The sequence below is a fragment of the Equus caballus genome, chromosome 5 (assembly GCF_041296265.1).
Source record: "Equus caballus isolate H_3958 breed thoroughbred chromosome 5, TB-T2T, whole genome shotgun sequence".
In the NCBI taxonomy this organism is placed as follows: domain Eukaryota; kingdom Metazoa; phylum Chordata; class Mammalia; order Perissodactyla; family Equidae; genus Equus; species Equus caballus.
This window is the reverse complement of record NC_091688.1, coordinates 103,595,501-103,611,376: the sequence shown is the minus strand read 5'-3', so window position 1 is coordinate 103,611,376 and position 15,876 is coordinate 103,595,501. Positions and strand designations below refer to the sequence as shown.

At 40.9% G+C, this 15,876-nt stretch overlaps 1 protein-coding gene across 11 annotated transcripts in view; it reads left to right on the top strand.

The window, feature by feature from the left end:
• PATJ (PATJ crumbs cell polarity complex component) overlaps window positions 1–15,876 on the top strand; it is a 302,489-nt gene that overhangs the window by 125,344 nt on the left and 161,269 nt on the right. The window lies entirely within an intron of this gene.

Below are 15,876 nucleotides of genomic sequence, written 5' to 3'. Positions count from 1 at the left end.
GTGGTGAGGACGCAGATGAGGCAGTGCGACCTTTAGCCTGCCGTGAAGTGAATCCTCAAGTATTACGGCTCTTACTGTTATTGATTATTGTTATTAAGTTGACTCTATAACTTTATATTTTTCTAAATATCATATGTAAATATAAGTTTATAATGATTTAGTCAACTTTATGAGAACTTGGTTTGTACTTTCTGATTTTACAGAGCCCTTTCTCATGCAGTATATTCTTCATTTATTCACCAAATCTTTGTTGAAAGCCAACTGCTTTTTACTAACACTGTTAAGCGAGTTTGCTATGAAATGAATAAAACTTAGCTCCTTCTTTCTTGGTGGGGTCACCGGCCTGGACGGGAGGCTGTAAGGGCCTGGGAACAAAATGTGATAAATGTACCATGGTGCCTTGGTCCTCAGCTTCTTTCAGAGAGCTACCCATGATGACGTGCACACGTGTGATGTCACCCCTGTGCCAGTACAGATACTGGAGAGCTGCTGCGGAGTGGAGATGGCTTGTCAGTTATTCATACTTTCTGGGATGCTGGAACACCCACATCTCCATGGTTGTTAGGAAACCTGTTAGGCTGTGACTAAGACAACTCTAACCCTAGTTCTCCTACTTAATTGTGAAGTCAGGGACTAGTTACTTAACCTCCTCGTGGGTCACAGCTGCTCTCTAGAGCGGGGAAGGGATGTCTTATAATAACCTGCTTCATAGGACTGCTGTGAGAATGAGAGGAGAAGCATTTGAAGAGCTCAGGATAAGGATTGCGATGCCTGGTGAGCACTCTGCTCTCTGTGTGCCAGGCTTTCCCGTGTGTTATTAACTCAGTGCATGTATCAACTGTGGGAGGTCTCTAATTATACAAATAAAGAAACTGAGTCTCAGAGAAATTAAGGAATATGTTACACAGCTGGTAAATAGTGGCATGGAGTTTAAACCCCGGCTCTCTGCCTCCAGAGCCTGTGCTGTCATCTGTACTTCCCATTACTTAAATCCCTTTCCGGCAGAAGTAGGCACAATGTGATTGGGGTATCTAGTGAATAGCACTTTGAGGCTGTAAGATAGGCAGAGCAGCAGCACCCTCCCCAGAGTTCCACGATCATGTGTACATGTGTATTCACACGTGCACAGACACCTTCACGGCATCAGTGGGGTTCAGGAAGCACACCAGTTTACACCGAATGCAGAAGATTTCTATTACCTAAGTCATCTTCTAGCCGTAGCATTGTGCAGGTTCTCCAGTTCACCTCTTTGGGCTGTGAATATGACATTCCTCTCCATTTGTTTTGCTCCCCCATTTTTTCCTCCCGCTGTACGTTTCCCTTCCCGTTTATTTACTGTTAGCCTTCTCCAGAAGAGTGAACTGTACAGGGTGGTATTAGGTGGTTCACATTTAAATGTGAGTGACCCTAAAGGCTCTAGCTTTCCTCTATTTCTTTTTGAAATGGACCCCATGGCTTTTTCTTTGTTCCTTAACTCTTGTGAAATGACTACTCTTCTCATCCATCCAAAACTGAAAGTAGATTGCCTCAATGTTTCATCGGATTCTTATTGTCGCCAAACTAAGCATTCCTTTTTGCAGTGGTGAAACGATAGTTACATCACTTTCCCATGGTCCAGGACTATGAAGTGGACTGTGGACCCAAGCATTACACCACCAGGATTGTATCAGAGAGATCACAGGCATGAGATACACATGATTTTAAAGTGTAGTGAAATCCAACCTAGATGAACTTTGGTAAATTACTTGTTTATAAAGTTCCTCCTGCCAAGAAATGTTTATTGAGTGGATATTACAGGTAGGCAGACACTGTTCTAACTGTTGGGAACACAGCAAGGAACAAGATTTCTCCTCTCATTAGCTTATATTCTAGTGGGAGGGTGAGATCATAAATAGTAAGGTGTTTAAATATTGATGAATAGTATAAATAACTAAAATAAAACAAGGTAGTATGAGGACAAATGCCTTAGAGCAGGCAACATTGAGCAGAATGGGTATGAGGCCAAGATAAGAGCTGAATGACAAGGAGGAACCAGACACGCAGAAAGCTGCCTTCTACAGTCACATGTAGATCCATTCAGAGAGCTGGCTTCTACAGTCGTCATGTAGATCCATGCAGAGAGCTGGCTTCTACAGTCATCATGTAGATCCATTCAGAGAGCTGGCTTCTACAGTCATCATGTAGATCCATGTAGAGAGCTGGCTTCCACAGTCACCATGTAGATCCATGCAGAGAGCTGGCTTCCACAGTCACATGTAGATCCATGCAGAGACCTGGCTTCTACAGTCACATGTAGATCCATGCAGAGACCTGGCTTCTACAGTCACATGTAGATCCATACAGAGAGCTGGCTTCCACAGTCATCATGTAGATCCATGCAGAGAGCTGGCTTCTACAGTCACATGTAAAGCCATGCAGAGAGCTGGCTTCTACAGTCATCGTGTAGATCCATTCAGAGAGCTGGCTTCTACAGTCATCATGTAGATCCATGCAGACAGCTGGCTTCCACAGTCATCATGTAGATCCATGCAGAGAGCTGGCCTCTACAGTCACATGTAGATCCATGCAGAGAGCTGGCTTCTACAGTCACCATGTAGATCCATGCAGAGAGCTGGCTTCCACAGTCACATGTAGATCCATGCAGAGAGCTAGCTTCCACAGTCATCATGTAGATCCATGCAGAGAGCTGGCTTCTACAGTCACCATGTAGATCCATGCAGAGAGCTGGCTTCCACAGTCATCATGTAGATCCATGCAGAGAGCTGGCTTCTACAGCCATCATGTAGATCCATGCAGAGAGCTGGCTTCTACAGCCATCATGTAGATCCATGCAGAGAGCTGGCTTCTACAGTCACCATGTAGATCCATGCAGAGAGCTGGCTTCTACAGCCATCCTGTAAATCAGATTGTTTCTTTCAGACTGTGATCTACAGTAACATATATTTCACTTATCAACCAAGTATAAATGGGTATACACAGACAAACATGTATATATAATTGAAACAGAAGTTTCTTGAAGTATTGCTTACCTTATATAAGAACTTTATTCTTTTTCTATTCAATCCATTTAATTTTTTAAAATGCTGTTTGCAGGTCAGTTTATTTCTTGACAGAGTAATGAGTTGTGAGCTGCAGTATGAAAAACACTAATGTAGCTCAATTATTTTCAGACTTTAGTGTGCATCGGAAACACCTGGAGAGCTTGTTCAAACCCCCAGTTTCTGATTCCTTAAATCTGGAATGACCTGATAATTTACATTTCTAATTAGTTCCCAGGTGAGGTTGATTCTTCTGATCTGGGGACCACATTCTGTCAACCACTGATCTGGGTGGTCCCCAGGAGAGGCTGGCTCGGTGGCTCAGCGGTTAAGTTCCCGCACTCCTCTTATGCAGCCCCAGGGTTCGCTGGTTTGGATCCCCAGAGCAGACCTACACACCACTTGTCAAGCCATGCTGTGGCAGCCATCCCACAAATAAAAAATGGAAGAAGATGGGCACGGATGTTAGCTCAGGGCCAATCTTCCTTAGCAAAAAGAAGAGGATTGGTGGTGGATGTTAGCTCCGGGCTAACCTTCCTCAAAAGAAAAAAAAGTCATGGGAGCTGGTGAATTTACTGAGGAGTAGTATGTAGAGAGCAGCAAGCAGCGAACCCCACACGTGCCCTGTAAGCAAGCAAAGGAGCACCTCACATAAGAACACTTCCAGGTGGTTATGGAATTAGGTAGTTTAAGTGAAGAATGTGTTTCAAGAAGGGTTCTGTCGTTGAACACAGTGCTCGACTGCGGAATGATGCTTGGGGGTTGAGGAGGCTGGAGACAGAAGTAGCCATTGGACTTAGCAACACAGAATTGATAAGAAGAAAGAGATGTACTTGGCAAAATAAGCATAGTAATTGTTGTTCAGATTGTTGTGAGAATTAAATGTTACAACCAATATAGGGAGTGTGGTACATAATAGGCATTTATATCATAGATCACTTATCTTGCGTAGTTGAAAATATTTCATGACATTCTGGTGTCAAATTATCATAAGAAGTCTTATAGCCATCAAGTGAAAGAAAATTGCTTGAATTTTAATTGAGAATTACAAAACAGTTAAGAAACAATATCCACATAAATGCTTAGCTGTTGACAAAACTGCCATCATCACACCTGCACAGCTTGTCAAAGGGAGGTATCGAGGGCGCAGAGCTGTTGACTTGGCTTTATGGTAATAGTCTCTGATACCTAAATTTAAAACTAGATTGTCTCGTCAAGGCTCAGAATCACTAAGGGCATGAAGTGGTCCTCAGTTCACCATCACCTGGTGACTTTCAAGCCTTTTTAAGGTTTCGAGCCTTAACCTCGCTCTGCTATCCTGTCTGTCTGTCATCTCTTCCTGACGGCAGATCAACAGGTGTGGATGATCTTCATTCTCTCCCACATTTGCAGTGTTCTTTCTGTTTTTTTGCCACGACTTTGGTAGCTGTATGGGGCTCGTCACGTTTCGTGAGTACCCACTATGTGCCGCACATCCTCCTCAGCTCTTTCATGCGTTCGCACTTGATCTACAAAAGAGCCTTTGAAAGGAAACGTCATCTCTTCTGCTGACTTCAGCTTCATGTCACCTCACCTTCTTTGGAGAAACTTGTCTGACTCCTTATTCTAATATATATCCTGTGTTTTTCTTTAATAGCTCTTAACAAAATGTAATTATTATGTAATTACTGGGTTAATGTCTGTCTTCCCGACTAAACCTGTAAGTTCCATGAGGCTAGTGGCCCTCTCTGTTTTGGCCTGGCACATGATAGAAACTCAGTATTTGGTGCACATTGATGACGAGGGTAGTGACCTGCACAGTCACAGTGGGGCTGGCTGAAGACCCAGGGATGCGGGATTCCCTTCCTGCGGTGCTGTGGTCTCCGTCTAGTTCAGAGCATTCCGTCCAACACAGCTGACCTCTTTCCCAGTATACCACCCCGCCCTTTATCTAAAAGTTTCTGTCCCCAGGGAGAGAGGCCACCATCTCCTACTTTGTTCCATTGTGGTCCCAGAGGTTAAATGCTTTCACCACAGTGGGGTCTTTCTAACCCGTTGGCATTCCTTCTTTCAACCAGGTTTTCATTTATTTTTTATTGTTTTATTTTTATTTTTTTGGTGAGGAAGATTGTCGCTGAGCTGACATCTGTGCTGATCTTCCTCTGCTTTGTATGCGGGACGCCAACACAGCGTGGCTTGATGAGTGGTGTTCCGGGCTGCTCCTGGGATCCATGTGATATATGTGTATATATACCTACGAAGGTGTTTACTGCAGCATTTTTCACTAGTAGCAATCATAGCGATATATGTGTGTAATTAGTACATAATATAGCCTTGAGGAAGTCACTTAATCTCTAAGCATCTCTAGCCATTTGACCTGGAACAAACTGCACCTCTTTAGTTTTCTCATTTCCAAGAGGGGGGTAGTAATGTACTCCTCTCACTGGGTGGTGGTGAGACACTAGGAGAGAGGTCGTATGTAATGTGCTCGTGGAGGAAGTTCTCCAGAAATGCTAGCTACGGCCCTTGAATACAAAATTCTTCAGTGTTGGCCAGATATTCCATTATGGAATGAAATTCTGGCATAAGTATATATTAAGGTTTTATCCAAAAATTATTATAATTTAATTTTGAAAAATGTTAGAAGTCAGTTCTTTGGAGTTGAAGTTATTGTGTAGGCACAGTACGTGATTAACAGTGTCCACACTGGACTGCTCCCTGATCACCGCTGTGTCACCACTGAGATGCTTGTCACTGCCCACGGTGGACTGCTTCCTGATCACCGCTGTGTCACCACTGTGATGCTTGTCACTGCCCACACTGGACTGCTCCCTGATCACCACTGTGATGCTGTGTCACTGTCCACAGTGGACTGCTTCCTGATGACCGTTGCATCACTACTGTGGTGCTGTTATACTTTATCTTTCAATTGAGATTATTAGAAGAGAAGAATTTGGGGGTACTTCATTTTTCTCTAATACATTTTCTCTTCCTATTCTTTATCTTCTCTGGACCAAAGTTGAAATTGTCATGGAAGTATTTATATATGATTTTGTAATATTTCATTCCCGTGGAATTCCAATGTTGTAGGGTTGACATTTAACTTCATTCCACCCAATGCAGAAAGAATACACAGGAGAATGTTTTGAGAAAAATTCATGGTCTAAATGGAATTTAGGAGCCAGCCCTGTGGCCTAGTGGTTAAGTTTGTGCGCTCCGCTGCAGCAGCCCAGGGTTTTGCCAGTTCCCAGCCTGGGCACGGACATGGCACCACTTGTCAGGCCACATTGAGGCAGCGTCCCACAGGCCACAACTAGAAGGACCTGCAACTAAGATATACAACTATGTACCAGGGAGTTTGGGGAGATAAAGCAGGGGAAAAAAAAAAAAAGATTGGCAACAGTTGTTAGCTCAGGTGCCAATCTTTTAAAAAAAAAAAGGAATTTAAAAACTAAAAATATAGCTTTTAAAGGCTACTTTGTTTAATATGAGTGCTAGTTGCTGAACAGTATTACAAAACTTATGAGATAACTTAATCTCTATTATTCTGCCTTATAGTATTTAAATATTTATGAACACTTATTGATTCACGAAGGTTGTAATGTTCTTTGTAGAATTAATTATCTTAATATTCATATTAGCTGTCAATATATTTTCCTGTTTAACCTTTTAAAAAAATTATTAATTTTTCTTTCTTTTCTTTTTTTTGGGGGGAAGGGGAAGCTTGGCCCTGAGCTAACGTCTGTGCCAATCTTCCTCTGCTTTTTGTATATGGGATCTCACCACAGCATGGCTTGATGAGCAGTGTGTACGTCCATGCCTGGGATCTGAACCTGCAAACCCTGTGCCACCAAAGTGGAGTGTGCGAACTTAACCACTACGCCATCGGGCTGACCCCAAATTTAGTAGTTTTTTAATATAAAAAATTAGCAGCCTTCATCCTCATCTTTAATTATTTGTAGTATTTTAGTCTTATAATAATAAACATTTATGCTTCAATAGCTGATAGAATTTCAGTATAGCAAACACTTAAGAAATTTTCCACTTCAAGTTACACAGGAATTCTAATTTGAGTAGTAACAGTAAAATGAGATGTCAGCCTTGTTTGAATTATTGCCGTTAATACACAGTTCAGTCTTTATTGTTGATCTGTGCTGTCCCAGGACGATTGATCCTGCACTGTTCAGAGGCGCCTGAATCATGTCCAGACATCTTTCAGACCTTTGACCTTCTAGAGGCCAAAGCCAGAGAGCAGGTTTTAGCCAATTTCTAAGGCCAAAACTGAACCCCTAGCATTTTTTAATTGGAAAATGTGCAGAAGCATGTATACGAAACTGCTTTGAGAGGGTAGTTTTGAGGAAAAAACTTCCTCTTTAAACTTTATTTAATCCGCTTGAATTTTGTATAATAAAATAGATTTATTTGGAATGAAAAAAGCATTGTCTTACAGCTCAATAAGACAACAAGCAAACCGATTTTTAAATGTGGACAAACTTGAAATGACATTTCACAAAGAATATATCTAAATGGCTGATAAGCACATGAAAATGCTCAGCATCATTAATTATTAAGGAAATGCAAATTAAAACCACTACACATCCACTAGAATGATTTTAGTGAAAAGACAGGCATACAATTAGAACCCTCATACACTGCTGGTGGGAATGTAAAATGGTTCTCACTTTGGAAAACAGTTTGGTAATTTCTTAAAAAGTTAAACGTAAGTTTACCATATGACCCAGCAATTCTACTTCTAGGGGTATACCCAGGAGAAATGCAAGCATATGTCCACACAAAGACTCTTACATGGATGTTCCTAGCAGCATTATTTGTAATAGCCGAAAACTGGAAATAGCCGAATGTCCATCAACTGGTAACTGGATAAACAAAATGGTATATATCCGTACAGTGGAATACTATTCAACAATGAAAAGGAGCAAAATACTGATGCGTTCTCGTTATATAAGTAGAGGAAGCCTGATGCAAAAGAGTACATGCTGTGTGACTCCATTTATGGAGAATGTGCATAAAAAACAAATTTATAGAGACTGAAAGCAAGTCAGTAGCTGCCTGGAGTTGGGGTTGAGTTTGGGCTGATGGGATGTTTGGAGGTGTTGGAAATGTTCTAGAACTGGATGGTGGTGATGGTTGCACGCCTCTGTAAATTTGCTAAGAATCGTTGAATTGTGTGCAGGCAGTGGATGAATTTTATGTTGTGTAAGTTATAAATAAAGCTGTTACAATTATTGCAAAGTTAAATATTTTAAAGAACCACATTTGTAAGGCACAGTGAAGACATTCATTCTAAGAAGGTTTATGTTAAAGGAGGACGGCGATCAAATAGCAAATTCCTTTAAAGAAGGGAATAAACGTAGCTCAGTGTCTGCCTTGATGGTGGTGGGTTTTGAGAACCTTAAAGCTCGTCTGGTCTAATTTCACAGTCAAGAATCCTAACACCCAGAGTGATTAATTTGGCCAAAGTCACAGAATCAGTCATTGTAGACGTCAGGGCTGCAATCTCGGTGTCAGTTGGTGGCAGGGCCACAGTTAGGCGCTCCCTTCCTGTGTGCACCATACCAATTTTTAACATGAAGTGGACCCACCATGATCAACGGAGATTTATTGAGCAACTAGTAGTTTTTTTAGCTTAAAATTTTGTTTGTTTTTTGTTTCACTGTGGGCTCTGTGGTTGATCTCTGCCTTGCCAATAGATGTCACTACAGTCAACAGCACTTATTACCCAGGATTTAGAGAATGCCAGAATGTTCACCCCAAACAAGCAGACAGCATTCATCAGTGTCATTAGTGCCTTGTAGCGGTATTTCCATGTTCATTTTACTAAGTATTTGGGTTTTTTTGCTCTCTCCTTTTTCCTTTTTTTGTTTTTGACAGTGCAGAATAGGAGGGGACAGATTAAGAAATAAAGGCTAACGTTTAATTTTTTAGTTTTATGTAAATTCTTTTTCTCTTTTCCTATGTTCATCATCCTCTTCTGGACCCTTCATCTTGATAATTAAGTCAAATCAGTAGAATTCTTATTCCATCCCTATAATTGGAGACTGGTGAACGTTGCTTTTTATTTTAGTGGGTTTTTTATTCTGAAAACTTCTCAGGCTTTAGCCCTTGGTATAATTTGGGTGCATTTATTGTAACTATAAATAAAAAATTGTTTAAGATCTTTTGAGCAGCATTTAAATTACATTCAGGCTATATTAGTCATCCATGTGATCGATTATCAGATAGATGAATTCTTACTCTAGATTTTACAAAGAAAATTCGGAAGATACTGCAGTGATTGATAGAAAGAGAATTCTGAAGCAATTGCAGTTGGATATATGATTGTAGTCAGGTATACTGGGGGTGGGACTGCAATGTAGCATTTTAAGTGAAGTTTAAGAAACCTCAGCCATTTCTCTAGTGATTTCTCTGAAGCTTTTGGTTCTTTTCATATTCTTTTTTTCCCCCAGAAATCTTACTCGAAGCCTTGACTGCTCTGGTAGCATCTTTACTGCATGTTTAGAATGTTGCTGAGACACAAATGCATCCCACTAGGGGACCCCGCGCGTTCGGTCTGCTCACCAGCTTCTTTGTTATGAAAGTGATTCAGGGCTGAGAGCAGTAAGGAGGGACCGAGTTGATGGCTGTCCCCGCACTTCGGACAGGCTAAAACCAACTGCCATTTCCTTTTAATCTGCACTTGAAAGATGCAACTAATGGGATCACCTCTTTCTCAGCGGGAAAACGGGGTCATTAAAGTGATCCTAATTGAAGCTGGCCGCAGATAAGTGGCCGTGCTATCCTGCCTCCTGCTCTGAAATAGAGCTGTCATCCTGGCGCAGGGTGACTGAGTGCCAGTCGGCAGTATGAGGCATCCGGGGTCAGATGTGGGAACCAAGGATTCTGCTTCTCCGGGCACACTCTTCCAGGCAGCTGTCACCTGCTGACAGATTAGCTTGAGGAGTAGCTTAATTGATTGCTTCTCATGATAGAAGTAGAGTGACAACTTGCCCTTAAGGAGAATAAAAGCTGAGGGGGAAAAAACCAGGCCCAAGGTCGACAGAAGAGAGAGGACAGAGCCTGGTGAGGCTCTGAGCTGCCTCCAGCGTTGAATGTGATCAGGAGTGCAGATGCCCTGAAGGGAACGCTGGCACAGCAATGGTCCAGGGGGGTTTCCCAGGTAAGAGATCTGTGCCTCTGTGGTCTGTGCTCCTTTCCGAATGCGATCGTAAGCTGTCTGATGGTGGTGCAGAATGCAGTTTTAAAGATTTGAACAATAGTAAGCTAAGGCATTTATCTTAAGCGAGAGAGCAAGCGTACATATGCCTGTGCAAGGCAATTATATGTTAGAAACAATCCTTTAAAAATTTCCTTTCATGGAATCATCTCCCTAATGTTTTTGAAAAGTAGAGCAGTTTATCAGACTGTCAAGAATCTACGAGTAGTTTCAGTGCCAAAATTCTTAACACTGCACTCGTGCAGTATGCTCTCCTTCCAGAATTGTCACTGAGAAGCAGATCTCCTGGACATTTATTATGATTGTTGTTATTTGTGACTTTGCCATAATCAAAAGGGAAGATGATTTACATTAGAACAATGTTATTCTGATTAATTAAAAAAACTGATCATTCAGCATTTTGTTGTAGCTGAAAGCAGAATATCATTGAGGAATCGGGGTAAACAAAAGCCTCCTTTCTCTGAATTGTAAAATAGCACCTGAAATATTAGCTAATTGTGATTGAGGTCCCATTCATCTAAACCTACAAATTCAGATTACTTGGGGTGGGGGCTCAGTACTTGGAAGAATTATCAGGGACTTCTTGTCAACATATAGTTCTTGAAATCATTGCTAGATTGGTAATATAATTCCATGCAGTAAAATACTCTCTTTAGTGGCTACTTTTGCCTGACTCTTAAGAAATTAATTTATCAGAGCTTCTTTTTTGTCTAGGTAATATGTGGAACATTTAGACGTAATAGGGGTCTTCTTGCCTAAGTGTTACTGCATAAGGGAGGGATTGTAAACTCAGAGATTAGACATCACGTTATAGCCTTTCTTTTTATTTTCAGCAGCACACACGCAAATTAGGTTATTTCTACTGCAACAGCAGGATGTATGCTGCATTCCTGATTTAAGTGAGCAAACCTTGTTCCTGGCTATGCTATCAAATAATTGAATAAGAACTTTCCTTTTGCCTAAGATATAATTTCTGAGGATCTTAGCGTTGGAGTCCTGAGTTATATGGTCTCTAATTTTCATAATTTTGATTTAGAGGAAATGTTATAGCTCTTAAGTAGATGCGTCACAGATTCCCTATGGTGACAACTGTCTGTACTGTGTTTCTCTCATTCTATAGTTGGAATTGCTTTCAGCAGTCTAAATGTCATCTTTTCAATACTGTGGCTCAAACGTGTGTTGACAAGGCACTGTAGGAATGATCCTGAATATTCGTGGACCCTACCTGCTTTTCTTCAGACCCTCTAGAGTGATTTGTTCATTTCCCTTCTGTTTCAGGAAGTTTCTTGGTTTTAAGTTCTGTTTCTCCAGATTAAGAATGCACATGTGCTTTAGTCTCCTGCGTATAACCTTCCATCCCTGATCATTTCCTTAATCTCTCTCTCACGTCTTGAAGTTGCTGCCATCCCGGCCTCAGACCCCCGGGAGAAACCCTCCAGCATCCTCACAGGGGGTTTTCCAGAAATTGAAGAGAGTATATCTAGTCAGTAGGAATTTCTGTGTGTTTTGCATTTTATTCAAATAATATATGAACTTGGTTTTTAAAAAGTGTTCTTAGCTATAAATGTGTCTCATAGTAGATGTATGTTTATGTGTTGTATATAAGTTACTTTTCCAGTGTTCCTGCTCAGGATGAATTTTCCATGATTTTCATAATAAATATATTCAACATTTATTAAAGGTTTCTATTTATGTATACATAGATATGTATTAACTCCAAAGTATTTTAATCTCTGTAATAGTCTTTATGTTGTGTTTACTGCTCTGCATTCAGTTAATTTTAAAAGCATCTTTCTATTTCATGTCTCTTTTTGGCATATTTTACAAAAAATTATACAAAGGATGATAAAGGATGAGCCCTCAGTCTGCAGAGAATTTACTTTTTCTTTTGTCCTTGCTTGGAAACATGTTATTTCAAATGGGTTTATGCTGCTCTAATATCAGTGGTTTTATGTACTTTAAAATATTTCAGGTTTGCGTATGTGGATATAGGTTAAACATTCATCGTTTTAATTGATCCAGTGTTGAACAAAGAGAGTGTTGCGATTTGAATTAGGGAGGTAGTGTGTCAAATATTAAGTAGCATTTAAAGTTATTACAGGGAATGGCCCCTTTTTGTTTTTTTTATGGGGAGAGAAGGTAAGAAAAATTACTCCTAGGTCTCTATTCTATTTTCTTATTTAGAGATTATGTATTTAAAAAAAAATTGACTCTTATCTCTTGTCCTTTATATTTATTGTATGTTAAGACTCTAAGATACTTGCATAGTGTGAAGCATTCATGTTGCATATTCTGAATATATCTGTCCCAAGTCAGTTAGTCTTATTATTCCCATTTTATAGATAGTAAAGCTGTTTTTATAGAAAGCTTGGAGTGGTTTATCCGTGGGTTGGTGGAAGTATGACGTAACCTCAGTTACTATGATGATATAACATGAAAAAGTTTCGGAGCCTAATGCAGTCCTGAGCCTAAGGGGAGAAATGCTAAGGTGACGTCTGCCCTCAGGAAGTTTACCGTCTTCCTGAAAGAGAAGTGTGTTTAGGTGCAGAAACAGACGCTTCGAAAGCCATCTAGAAGACGCTGAGCTGGAGAAGTCGGTAGACTGGAGGGAGCACGGCAGCTCAGACTCGGGAGTCCACTGAAGGAGAGGAATGTCGGCAGCCGGGCGTGTAGGAGGGAAGGACAAAGCCGATCAGTGTCAAGAGGGGACACGTGCAAGATACTAGTGGGAAAGTAGAACCGACAAAGTAAGATCGGATTTTGAGGAGCAAGAATTCTAAAACCTAAAGCTCAAGACTTATTTTCTGAAATGGAAGTCATAGTGGTAGCTAACCCATCAGACTCCTTTTCAGAACATTGAAATAAAATTTACAGTTTATCTACTTTTTTTGAGTACTTATGTTCTAAGCACTGTGCTAAATTCTTTACATACATTATTTTCTTCAATATGTGTAATTTTGGGGTTTTTTTAGAGTCTCATTATTTTGTGGCTGAAGTCTAGATGACTCCAAAGCCTGCACTTGTTTGTAACAAGTTTTAACTTTACATGTTTTCAAGGATCTTCTCAAGTAATCCATTCCATTGATGAAGACAAATTGATGTCTATCCTCCTTTTCAGTAATTGGGCAAACAGACATGGAATCAGAATTCCAAAAAAAAAAGGCATACTGAAGTCCCAAATTCTGAAAAATGTTCATTGTATTCTTTAGCAAACTACATTTTAATATTCAAAATTCCAATTTAAAAGAAAAAGTCACAAACCAAATGAAGCTGAATTGGGGAAAAACACAGTAATGGAGGCGTGCCACTGGTCCTCAGGGCACACGTCCTGTGGCATCGCACTCTCACAGCGTGAATCAGGCTTCTCAGCGGAAACAAATTTCTCTCCCATTACTGAAAGATTTCTGCATTTGGAGAGGAAATAGCAAGTCTCCTGATGCTAACCAGAGGGAATGGGTGAGTTCTAAGGTCCATCAGGTGTGTAGCTGTCGCGTCACCCCACGTTCCTGTGTTCGTCCTCCGTGAGATGGAAGCGTGTCACCGTTTTGGTAAACAGTTTGAATTGCGTTCGAGTTTTGGTTCAGTGTTGCCTGTACCTGCTTCAGGTTTTTGGTATCTGCTCTCTCGAGTATTTCCAAAGCCAATACAGATGTAAGAGATGCTGGGAATGAGAAGGAAGCACCTTTCAGCTTCATAAAGCAAAAGATCATCAGGTGTAAGAGGTTAAAGAAAAAAAGAGAAATTTCTATCTAATGGACAGTTCCCTGGCTCCCCATCTAAGTGTTTGCTTCAGTACCTCTGAGGTTTCTTGGAAATGTTTTGGCTGCACGCACATAGTGACAGTCTAATAACAAACAGCATTACATTGTTTGTGCCTGCTCATCTGTGCCATGCGAAGTCTCTGAAAAACAGCTCCCTGCTCCTGTGCAAAGTTAAGTCAAATGCTTTGGTTCCTCAAACGACAGACAATGGATTTGCTGGATTGCCGAGGCACATTTCTATAATAATTTGCACGTCCTTAGTCCACTGTTTTGATTGTTCTTCAAGAGGAATCCTTTTGACAGGTAGCTAATCTGTGTTTTGACAGATCTCAGAACCTACAAAAACTAGCTTCCCATTCTTCAGTCCCTGTGGAGTCTGTAACTTTCACCATAGGTCTGTGCTCTTATTTCTTTCAGTTTGTACTTAAACAATCTCTTCCCCTGTGTATATAGGGCTCTTAATGCACTTATGATGCCGGGCTGAGATTAGTTGTGTAGTATTACTCTTTTGGGTCATTGTAGATTTTGATAAATGTTCTTTGAACTGATATAAAAAAAGCCGTTTTTGCATGTAACCTGTTGAATGTTCAAGAGAGAATGGCCAGATCTTTTCAGTTCGTACAGGGGGCGTTCTCCTGGAACGGTGCTCCCTGAAGAAGGTGGTCATCCTACCGTCCACATGTGCCACCTAGAAGGCTCTTTATGGGCTACATGGTGCAGTGGTGGTATCTAAGGAAAGGGCGTTTTTTCACAGTGGACACTGGTTTTTCTTGGGGAACATTTCCTCAATGATCATGAAGTTCTGAGGAATTTGTGCACTTGGGAGGGTGCACAGTAGGACCACAGGCACACGAGTCTATTTGCCTGTTCTCGGTCTTTTTTTACTTGCTCCTTCAGTGGTCTCTAGGCAGCTCTGAGATGCGACGGATGCTCTGAGACCAGTTCAGGGAAGCAACAGGATGCTTTCCTGGTCAAGTCGAAGGAGCAGCTTTTCCATTTTCTAACCAGCAGACCTTTGGTCCAGGGTGAGCTAATTTAAAAGTAGCCATTTAGGGGCTGGCCTGGTGGCACAGCAGTTAAGTGCACATGTTCCGCTTTGGCGGCCCGGGGTTCTCAGGTTCCGATCCTGGGTGCAGACATGGCACTGCTTGGCAAGCCATGCTGTGGCAGGCGTCCCGCATATAAAGTAGAGGAAGATGGGCATGATGTTAGCTCAGAGCCAGTCTTCCTCAGCAAAAAAGAGGAGGATTGGCAGCAGATGTTAGCTCAGGGCTAATCTTCCTCAAATTAAATTAAATTAAATTAAATTAACCTTTTATTCCGGAATTCAGCAAACACGGCCTGCCGCGTGTTTCTGTAAATAAAGTTTTATTGGGACACAGCCACACCCATTCATTTACATGTCATCTCTAGGGCTTTCGAGTTACAAAAAACAGCAGAGTTGATTAGTTGCAAGAGAGACCATATGGCCCACAAAGCCTAAAATATGTACTGTCTAGCTCTTTCTAGAAAGTGTGCCAACCCTTGAGTTACACCGCAGAAGCTAAAGCTCTGACTCAGGTGTGGGTTCAGATACTGCTTTATGGCTTGCTTACTGTGTAGCCTTGCACAAGTTACTTGTTACAAAACTGTCTGACCGTTGATTTCCTTTCCTATAAATGGGAATAATACCACCTGCACCATAAATTTTTACTGGTGATTAAATGGCAAGAGATATATAAAATATTTAATATGTTGATTTTTTTAAACGGTTAGCCCTCTGAAAAGGTTAAGCTATATACAAAAATATATATGTTAGTTGGTATATTATTTTTCCTTCACGCAAGATTGAAAGTTAACTTTTTTGCAGTGCACTGTTAATGTG